Here is an 8,530-nt window from a genome sequence, read left to right as displayed (position 1 = left end):
GTAGTTGGTAGTAGTTACTAGTAGTTGTTAGTAGTAGTTACTACTACTAGTAGTTGTTAGTAGTTACTAGTAGTTGTTAGTAGTTACTAGTAGTTGTTAGTAGTTACTAGTAGTTGTTAGTAGTTACTAGTAGTTGTTAGTAGTTGTTAGTAGTTGGTAGTAGTTACTAGTAGTTGTTAGTAGTTGGTAGTAGTTACTAGTAGTTGTTAGTAGTTACTAGTAGTTGTTAGTAGTTGGTAGTAGTTGTTAGTAGTTACTAGTAGTTGTTAGTAGTTACTAGTAGTTGTTAGTAGTTACTGGTTGTTGTTAGTAGTTACTAGTAGTTGTTAGTAGTTACTAGTAGTTGTTAGTAGTTACTAGTAGTTGTTAGTAGTTACTAGTAGTTGTTAGTAGTTACTAGTAGTTGTTAGTATCGGGGGTTGAAGCGGAATAATGAATATTGAATACTGGCTTAAAATTGTAAAGGAATATTGAATATTGGCTCAAAATTGTAAGGAATATTGAATACTCAGTTTTTTAATGAAGAATATTGAATACTTGCAAAGAGAAAATAAGTTCTCCTCACCCTCTCTGTCTCCAAAGAAGAATCGCAGGTGTTCTATATTTTCGATATTTGGCAGGCGCTCTGCCTCATGTTAAGCTTACAAAATTTGCCACGCGGACTACTCCCCAAGGGAGATATAATTTTTGTGACGTCACTTTCTAAGCACATGCTTCAGTTGACCGCTTTAAATTTCGACGCTTTGGTTACGGTCTAAGAACTGTTCGGATTTGTAAAGATGGGAAAGCACAGGAAAGACAGGTAAGTAAAGCTTTTAAACTTGAACAGATTTCCAAACCATAAGCTTACAACAACGACGACAACAACAATAAAAATCGAGAGTTCTTTTCTAATCGATTTTTAAGTGATGTGTTTAAAATCCAAGTAGATCCATGCATCTTCGCCATTTGACCGCTAATAAACTCATCCGAAACGCATGTTGACTTCAGTCTGCCAGCGAAACCAAATAACGCTACAGACAAAAAGTCACAGTGAAAGGTGAAAAGGATAACATACTATTTTTCTTCAATTGAATGAACAATGATAGTTCACAAGCCTGAAAGTCGATCTCAAAGTAGATTTGAATCGAACTTGAAAACTTTTGGCCATTCAACTCTGCCAACTAACGAATCTAAACATTTTTATCCGTTTGTTAGCTCACATTGAAGCTCATAGATTCCACGTTGGAAAACAGAACACCACGAAAAAAATGTTTTAATTGGCCTTATCACGGTTTTCTACGCCATCTTGACAGGTAGGCAACGCAGTTAGAAATTATAGTGTGTGTATGGAAATCCGACGGCAATATTTTTTTCAAAAATTGAATTCTGGACAACTTATGAATTGTAAAGTTAAAATGCTAGGCAAAAGTTTTTATTCACCATGTTTGAAAGATGTAGCTTGGCTAGAAAGCGTTTAGTTACGTTTTTAATTTTCCATCCAGTTGGCTATATTTTCCCGCAAATTGACGCGGTTCGCGGGAAAAAAATTATGAGCAAATGTATGGAAAATTAAAAACGTAGCTGAAGGCTTTCTAGACCAGCTACATCTTTCAAACATGGTCAATAAAAACTTTTGCCTAATATGTTTACTTTACGATTCATAAGTTGACCAGAATTCAATTTTTGAGAAAAATATTTGCCATCGAATTCCCATACAAACACTATAATTTCTAACTGCGTTGCCTACCCGTCAAGATGGGGTCGGAAAAAAATTAGCCTTTTAGCAGGACACTTTTCGTTTGCGACAGTGGAAATAAGGCCAGTCGGATGATAACGAACGGGAAACCTTTCAAGAAGCTATCAGATGTCTTTTATAAGTATGCTGAACTATTTAACCTTGATCACTACCGTGGCCCACCGAGATTTTCCTTTGATCAAGGAATATCGATCATTGACAATGTTGTTGCTTTTCTTTTGACCTTGGGAGACAGGGGCGGATCCAGGATTTTTCAAAGGGGGGGTGGATGTTTACCAATATTTTTTGTCTACTATATATTGCTCAAGCCCTAGTTTTTTACGGGGGGAGGGGAGAGAGGGTTATAGGCTTTTAGGCAGTTTTTTGAAAATGGGAGTGCAAATAGTTTTAAGTCTGGGCCCTATATTTCATGGAGCCATAGCCTCCATCCCCCTAGAGGGGTCTGGGGGCATGCCCCCTCAGAAAATTTTGAAAAGTTGAAGCCTCGTAGACGTGATTTCCGCGATTCTGAGCAGCTTTAAACAGCTGTCAGTTATTAAACCGCTGTTTTTTCTTGATAATTTGGCAAAATATTCTTTCCTCAACTTACCTTGAATTATATTTCGGAGAAAAACTCAAGTTCTTATGGAATGAACAGTGATTGAAATTTAAAGTTGACAGGCCACGAAGTTACGGGAAAGAACAGATAAGCATTTTTTTCCTTACCCACGTGCGTGGGAACTTTTAGCCCTTGGCAAAGTGGCCTGGTACAACTTTGGTGACTTTGCTTGCTTGTGAAATCGCTTCGATGCGAAAAAACGATAAGAAAACTCGCTAAAAAGATGTTAATGGAAAAAAATAATCATTCCAGCAAGGCTAAAACAACTCTTGAAAGCTAAAATAAATATTTTTTCTTTAAATTATACACACATGTTTTGTTCGTAAAACAGGCTGTCGAAAATCTCCTGTTTTGGAAGAGAGGCCGTCCTTAACTTTGAACGGCCGCCTGACTATGAAAGGTGGATGGATGTTATCCTTATTTTCTATTTTAATATGTTTATTTTCATTTTTCTGGTGGATCAAGGGGGGTGGCTAGCCACCCAATCCACCCCCCCCCCCCCTGGATCCGCCCCTGGGAGAGGAAACACGTGAGCGAACGGGCCGTACAGCTACTCAAGGTCCCGACCAAATAATACCTCACTGTACAACAAGGTCATTTCAACTGATTCATAGCAGCCTTGTGAAATTAATTAGCCTTTAATCGTTGAGAATTTTTTCTCCTTAATGCGGCAACTCTGGCAACAGGACTCGATGCCAACGCAACTCGAATACGGAATCCGGCGTGCCGCCTGTATAAGAGAGCTGGAAAAGAGAATGCACAGTGGTCATTTTTAATATTTCACTGGTCCCAAGAGTTATTATCCTAACAAAGTGCTTAACACTCCTCCGCCCATTCCACAGGCAATTGTCGATGCAGTACAAAGTGATCTGCAAAATTTATCTCTTGAAGAGAAGAAAACTTTACGTGAATTTCCCATTTCATTTGGACGAAGCGTTCGCCAGCATGCCGTAAGAGACAAGAGCAAAGAAGAAACCGGCCAGCTACCTTATCCTATTTCATTCTCTTTACAGCAGCGCCAAGATTCGAGATGTCCTCACAGAAGACTTGGCCGCAGGTCATGCTAATTCGTCAAGCTATTCCCAGGATAATCGAGTTATTCAGTGCGACATCTTGTTCAAACAAAATGAGACCATTGCAGTGAAACACGGTAGAAAAAAAGAGGAATGGGGATTTTTCCTTGCCGTTCTTATGAAAGATTTGCTGATCAAGAAAGGGAGCAATGACGGGATAGATTTCGTTGACGACTGTATGAGCATAACATGGCTCGACAACTGTGAAACGGGAGACAAATATACCTTTAAAGAGTCATATTCAGATTGTCGAAATTCGCCGTATTCAGTTATTAACCGCGTCGAAGTTGTAGTCAATAAGTGTCTGCCAAATGAAAAACTCTACACAATTTCGCAGCAAGAAGTTTTAAGAATTGAGCGGATACTCAAAGGAGGCGTAGACAGTGACATTGACTCCGAGGATGAGGCTTCAGATGCCTCAGACGACGAACAGCCGGGAGGACCATCTAGGGTTTCTTGTCGTACACGAACTGGGAGAACAGCAACCCGTATACGGTGATGTCGAACTTTTTTTGAAAAATCACAAAGCTGATCTAACAGCTACAGCTGAAAATAGATAACGCATAAAGCGGTGCTCAATGTAAAATGTGTCATGATATAGGAATAATACTCAGATTGGCAACAGAATGCTACTTTTAAATTATGTGGACCATTGACGTACTTGTGGGCACTTGTACCGTTCCAGTTATTCCTGAAGGCAAACACTACATTTATCTTTTATCCGTTGTTCACTTATTGGTTTAAAAGTAACTCTTGATAGACAAGTCGTTATGGTTACGTACAGTTGTTGTCTTTGTACATGCTTCAAAAGACTATGTTTCGCTTAAAGCGGGTGTGACATTATGTATTTCTGTTAGGTGCACTAATTTCGACTTGATTGCACGAGTGATGATGTTAAGGAGATAAACGCGTTTTCGAACAAGTTTGTACAATGGCCTACAAAAGAACTTGTTATAAACATCGTGCAACACTTCATTGTTTTCCAGATTATATAGACTCATTGGTTGGACCGCATTGTCGTCATTGTTTGTTTAATAAAGCTTTTCACTGAAACATGTTGCTTGGCTTATTTTTTGTGGGGTACTATTTTGCTAGTCAGCAAATAAAGAAGCCACATGCGTCTTACACTTTAATCAAGGCCATTGAAGGTGTAACTAGAGGGCACCATTAAAAAAGCATGTAATAAGTGATGAACTAACACCTTCCAGAAGGATAGCAGCAGAACAGTGTCCAGTGTCCTGTGCACAACTGGTGAATTGGAATAGAATATTTGACCGCTCTCGTTTTGTGGGTCTGAAAATTGTATACCTGGGAACATCAACCTATTTAAAGGAATAATGAATATTGATCTCAAAATAGGCAAGGAATAATGAATACTTGTGAAAAATGGCCGGGGAATAATGAATATTTAAAGTGAAAATATTCCGCTTCAACCCCCGATTAGTAGTTGGTAGTAGTTGGTAGTAGTTACTAGTAGTTGTTAGTAGTTACTAGTAGTTGTTAGTAGTTCCTAGTAGTTGTTAGTAGTTACTAGTAGTTGTTAGTAGTTGGTAGTAGTTGGTAGTAGTTACTAGTAGTTGTTAGTAGTTACTAGTAGTTGTTAGTAGTTACTAGTAGTTGTTAGTAGTTGGTAGTAGTTGGTAGTAGTTACTAGTAGTTGTTAGTAGTTACTAGTAGTTGTTAGTAGTTACTAGTAGTTGTTAGTAGTTACTAGTAGTTGTTAGTAGTTACTGGTTGTTGTTAGTAGTTACTAGTAGTTGTTAGTAGTTACTAGTAGTTGTTGGTAGTTACTAGTAGTTGTTAGTAGTTACTAGTAGTTGTTAGTAGTTACTAGTAGTTGTTACTAGTAGTTGTTGGTAGTTACTGGTTGTTGTTGGTAGTTACTAGTAGTTGTTGGTAGTTACTAGTAGTTGTTAGTAGTTATTAGTAGCTGTTAGTAGTTGTTAGTAGTTGTTAGTAGTTACTAGTAGTTGTTAGTAGTTACTAGTAGTTGTTACTAGTAGTTGTTAGTAGTTACTAGTAGTTCTTGGTAGCTGTTAGTAGTTGTTAGTAGTTACTAGTAATTGTTTGTAGTTGTTAGTAGTTGTTAGTAGTTACTAGTAGTTGGTAGTAGTTACTAGTAGTTGGTAGTAGTTACTAGTAGTTGTTGGTAGCTGTTAGTAGTTGTTAGTAGTTACTAGTAGTTACTAGTAGTTGTTAGTAGTTACTAGTAGTTGGTAGTAGTTGGTAGTAGTTACTAGTAGTTGGTAGTAGTTACTAGTAGTTGTTAGTAGTTGGTAGTAGTTACTAGTAGTTGTTAGTAGTTGGTAGTAGTTACTAGTAGTTGTTAGTAGTTACTAGTAGTTGTTAGTAGTTGGTAGTAGTTACTAGTAGTTGTTAGTAGTTGTTAGTAGTTACTAGTAGTTGGTAGTAGTTTCTAGTAGTTGGTAGTAGTTGGTAGTAGTTACTAGTAGTTGTTAGTAGTTGGTAGTAGTTACTAGTAGTTGTTAGTAGTTACTAGTAGTTGTTAGTAGTTGGTAGTAGTTGGTAGTAGTTACTAGTAGTTGCTAGTAGTTACTAGTAGTTGTTAGTAGTTGGTAGTAGTTGGTAGTAGTTACTAGTAGTTGTTAGTAGTTACTAGTAGTTGTTAGTAGTTGGTAGTAGTTACTAGTAGTTGTTAGTAGTTGTTAGTAGTTGTTAGTAGTTGGTAGTAGTTACTAGTAGTTGTTAGTAGTTGGTAGTAGTTACTAGTAGTTGTTAGTAGTTGGTAGTAGTTACTAGTAGTTGTTAGTAGTTACTAGTAGTTGTTAGTAGTTGGTAGTAGTTGGTAGTAGTTACTAGTAGTTGTTAGTAGTTGCTAGTAGTTGTTAGTAGTTGGTAGTAGTTGGTAGTAGTTACTAGTAGTTGGTAGTAGTTACTAGTAGTTGGTAGTAGTTACTAGTAGTTGGTAGTAGTTACTAGTAGTTGTTAGTAGTTGTTAGTAGTTGGTAGTAGTTACTAGTAGTTGGTAGTAGTTACTAGTAGTTGGTAGTAGTTACTAGTAGTTGTTAGTAGTTGGTAGTAGTTACTAGTAGTTGTTAGTAGTTACTAGTAGTTGTTAGTAGTTGGTAGTAGTTGGTAGTAGTTACTAGTAGTTGTTAGTAGTTACTAGTAGTTGTTAGTAGTTACTAGTAGTTGTTAGTAGTTACTGGTTGTTGTTAGTAGTTACTAGTAGTTGTTAGTAGTTACTAGTAGTTGTTAGTAGTTACTAGTAGTTGTTAGTAGTTACTAGTAGTTGTTAGTAGTTACTGGTTGTTGTTAGTAGTTACTAGTAGTTGTTAGTAGTTACTAGTAGTTGTTAGTAGTTACTAGTAGTTGTTAGTAGTTACTGGTTGTTGTTAGTAGTTACTAGTAGTTGTTAGTAGTTACTAGTAGTTGTTAGTAGTTACTAGTAGTTGGTAGTAGTTACTAGTAGTTGTTGGTAGCTGTTAGTAGTTGTTAGTAGTTACTAGTAGTTACTAGTAGTTGTTAGTAGTTACTAGTAGTTGTTGGTAGTTACTAGTAGTTGGTAGTAGTTACTAGTAGTTGGTAGTAGTTGGTAGTAGTTACTAGTAGTTGGTAGTAGTTACTAGTAGTTGGTAGTAGTTGGTAGTAGTTACTAGTAGTTGTTAGTAGTTGGTAGTAGTTACTAGTAGTTGTTAGTAGTTGGTAGTAGTTACTAGTAGTTGTTAGTAGTTGGTAGTAGTTACTAGTAGTTGGTAGTAGTTACTAGTAGTTGTTAGTAGTTGGTAGTAGTTACTAGTAGTTGTTAGTAGTTGGTAGTAGTTACTAGTAGTTGTTAGTAGTTACTAGTAGTTGTTAGTAGTTACTAGTAGTTGTTAGTAGTTACTAGTAGTTGTTAGTAGTTACTGGTTGTTGGTAGTAGTTACTAGTAGTTGTTAGTAGTTACTAGTAGTTGTTAGTAGTTACTAGTAGTTGTTAGTAGTTACTAGTAGTTGTTAGTAGTTACTAGTAGTTGTTAGTAGTTACTAGTAGTTGTTAGTAGTTACTGGTTGTTGTTAGTAGTTACTAGTAGTTGTTAGTAGTTACTAGTAGTTGTTAGTAGTTACTAGTAGTTGTTGGTAGTTACTAGTAGTTGGTAGTAGTTACTAGTAGTTGTTAGTAGTTACTAGTAGTTGGTAGTAGTTACTAGTAGTTGGTAGTAGTTACTAGTAGTTGTTAGTAGTTACTAGTAGTTGTTAGTAGTTGGTAGTAGTTGGTAGTAGTTACTAGTAGTTGTAAGTAGTTGCAAGTAGTTGTTAGTAGTTGGTAGTAGTTGGTAGTAGTTACTAGTAGTTGTTAGTAGTTACTAGTAGTTGTTAGTAGTTACTAGTAGTTGTTAGTAGTTACTAGTAGTTGTTAGTAGTTGGTAGTAGTTGGTAGTAGTTACTAGTAGTTGTTAGTAGTTACTAGTAGTTGTTAGTAGTTACTAGTGTTGTTAGTAGTTACTAGTAGTTGTTAGTATACTGGTGTAGTAGTTGTAGTAGTACTGTGTGTTAGAGTTACTAGTAGTTGTTAGTAGTTCTAGTAGTTGTTAGTAGTTACTAGTGTTTTGTTAGTAGTTACTAGTAGTTGTTAGAGTTACTAGTAGTGTTAGTAGTTATGGTGAGGGAGAGTTACTAGTAGTGTTAGTAGTTCTAGTAGTTGTTGAGTACTAGTAGTTGTTAGTAGTTACTAGTAGTTGTTAGTAGTTACTAGTAGTTGTTAGTAGTTACTAGTAGTTGTTAGTAGTTACTAGTAGTTGTTAGTAGTTACTGGTATATACTAGTAGTTGTTAGTAGTTACTAGTAGTTGTTAGTAGTTACTAGTAGTTGTTAGTAGTTACTAGTAGTTGTTAGTAGTTACTAGTAGTTGTTAGTAGTTACTGGTTGTTGTTAGTAGTTACTGGTTGTTGTTAGTAGTTACTAGTAGTTGTTAGTAGTTACTAGTAGTTGTTAGTAGTTACTAGTAGTTGTTGGTAGTTACTAGTAGTTGTTGGTAGCTTTTAGTAGTTGTTAGTAGTTACTAGTAGTTGTTTGTAGCTGTTAGTAGTTGTTAGTAGTTATTAGTAGTTGGTAGTAGTTACTAGTAGTTGGTAGTAGTTACTAGTAGTTGGTAGTAGTTACTAGTAGCTGTTAGTAGTTG

Source organism: Oculina patagonica, chromosome 2, assembly GCF_052425735.1.
Source record: "Oculina patagonica isolate OP01 chromosome 2, crgOcupat, whole genome shotgun sequence".
Lineage (NCBI taxonomy): Eukaryota > Metazoa > Cnidaria > Anthozoa > Scleractinia > Oculinidae > Oculina > Oculina patagonica.
This window is presented reverse-complemented; position numbering follows the sequence as displayed.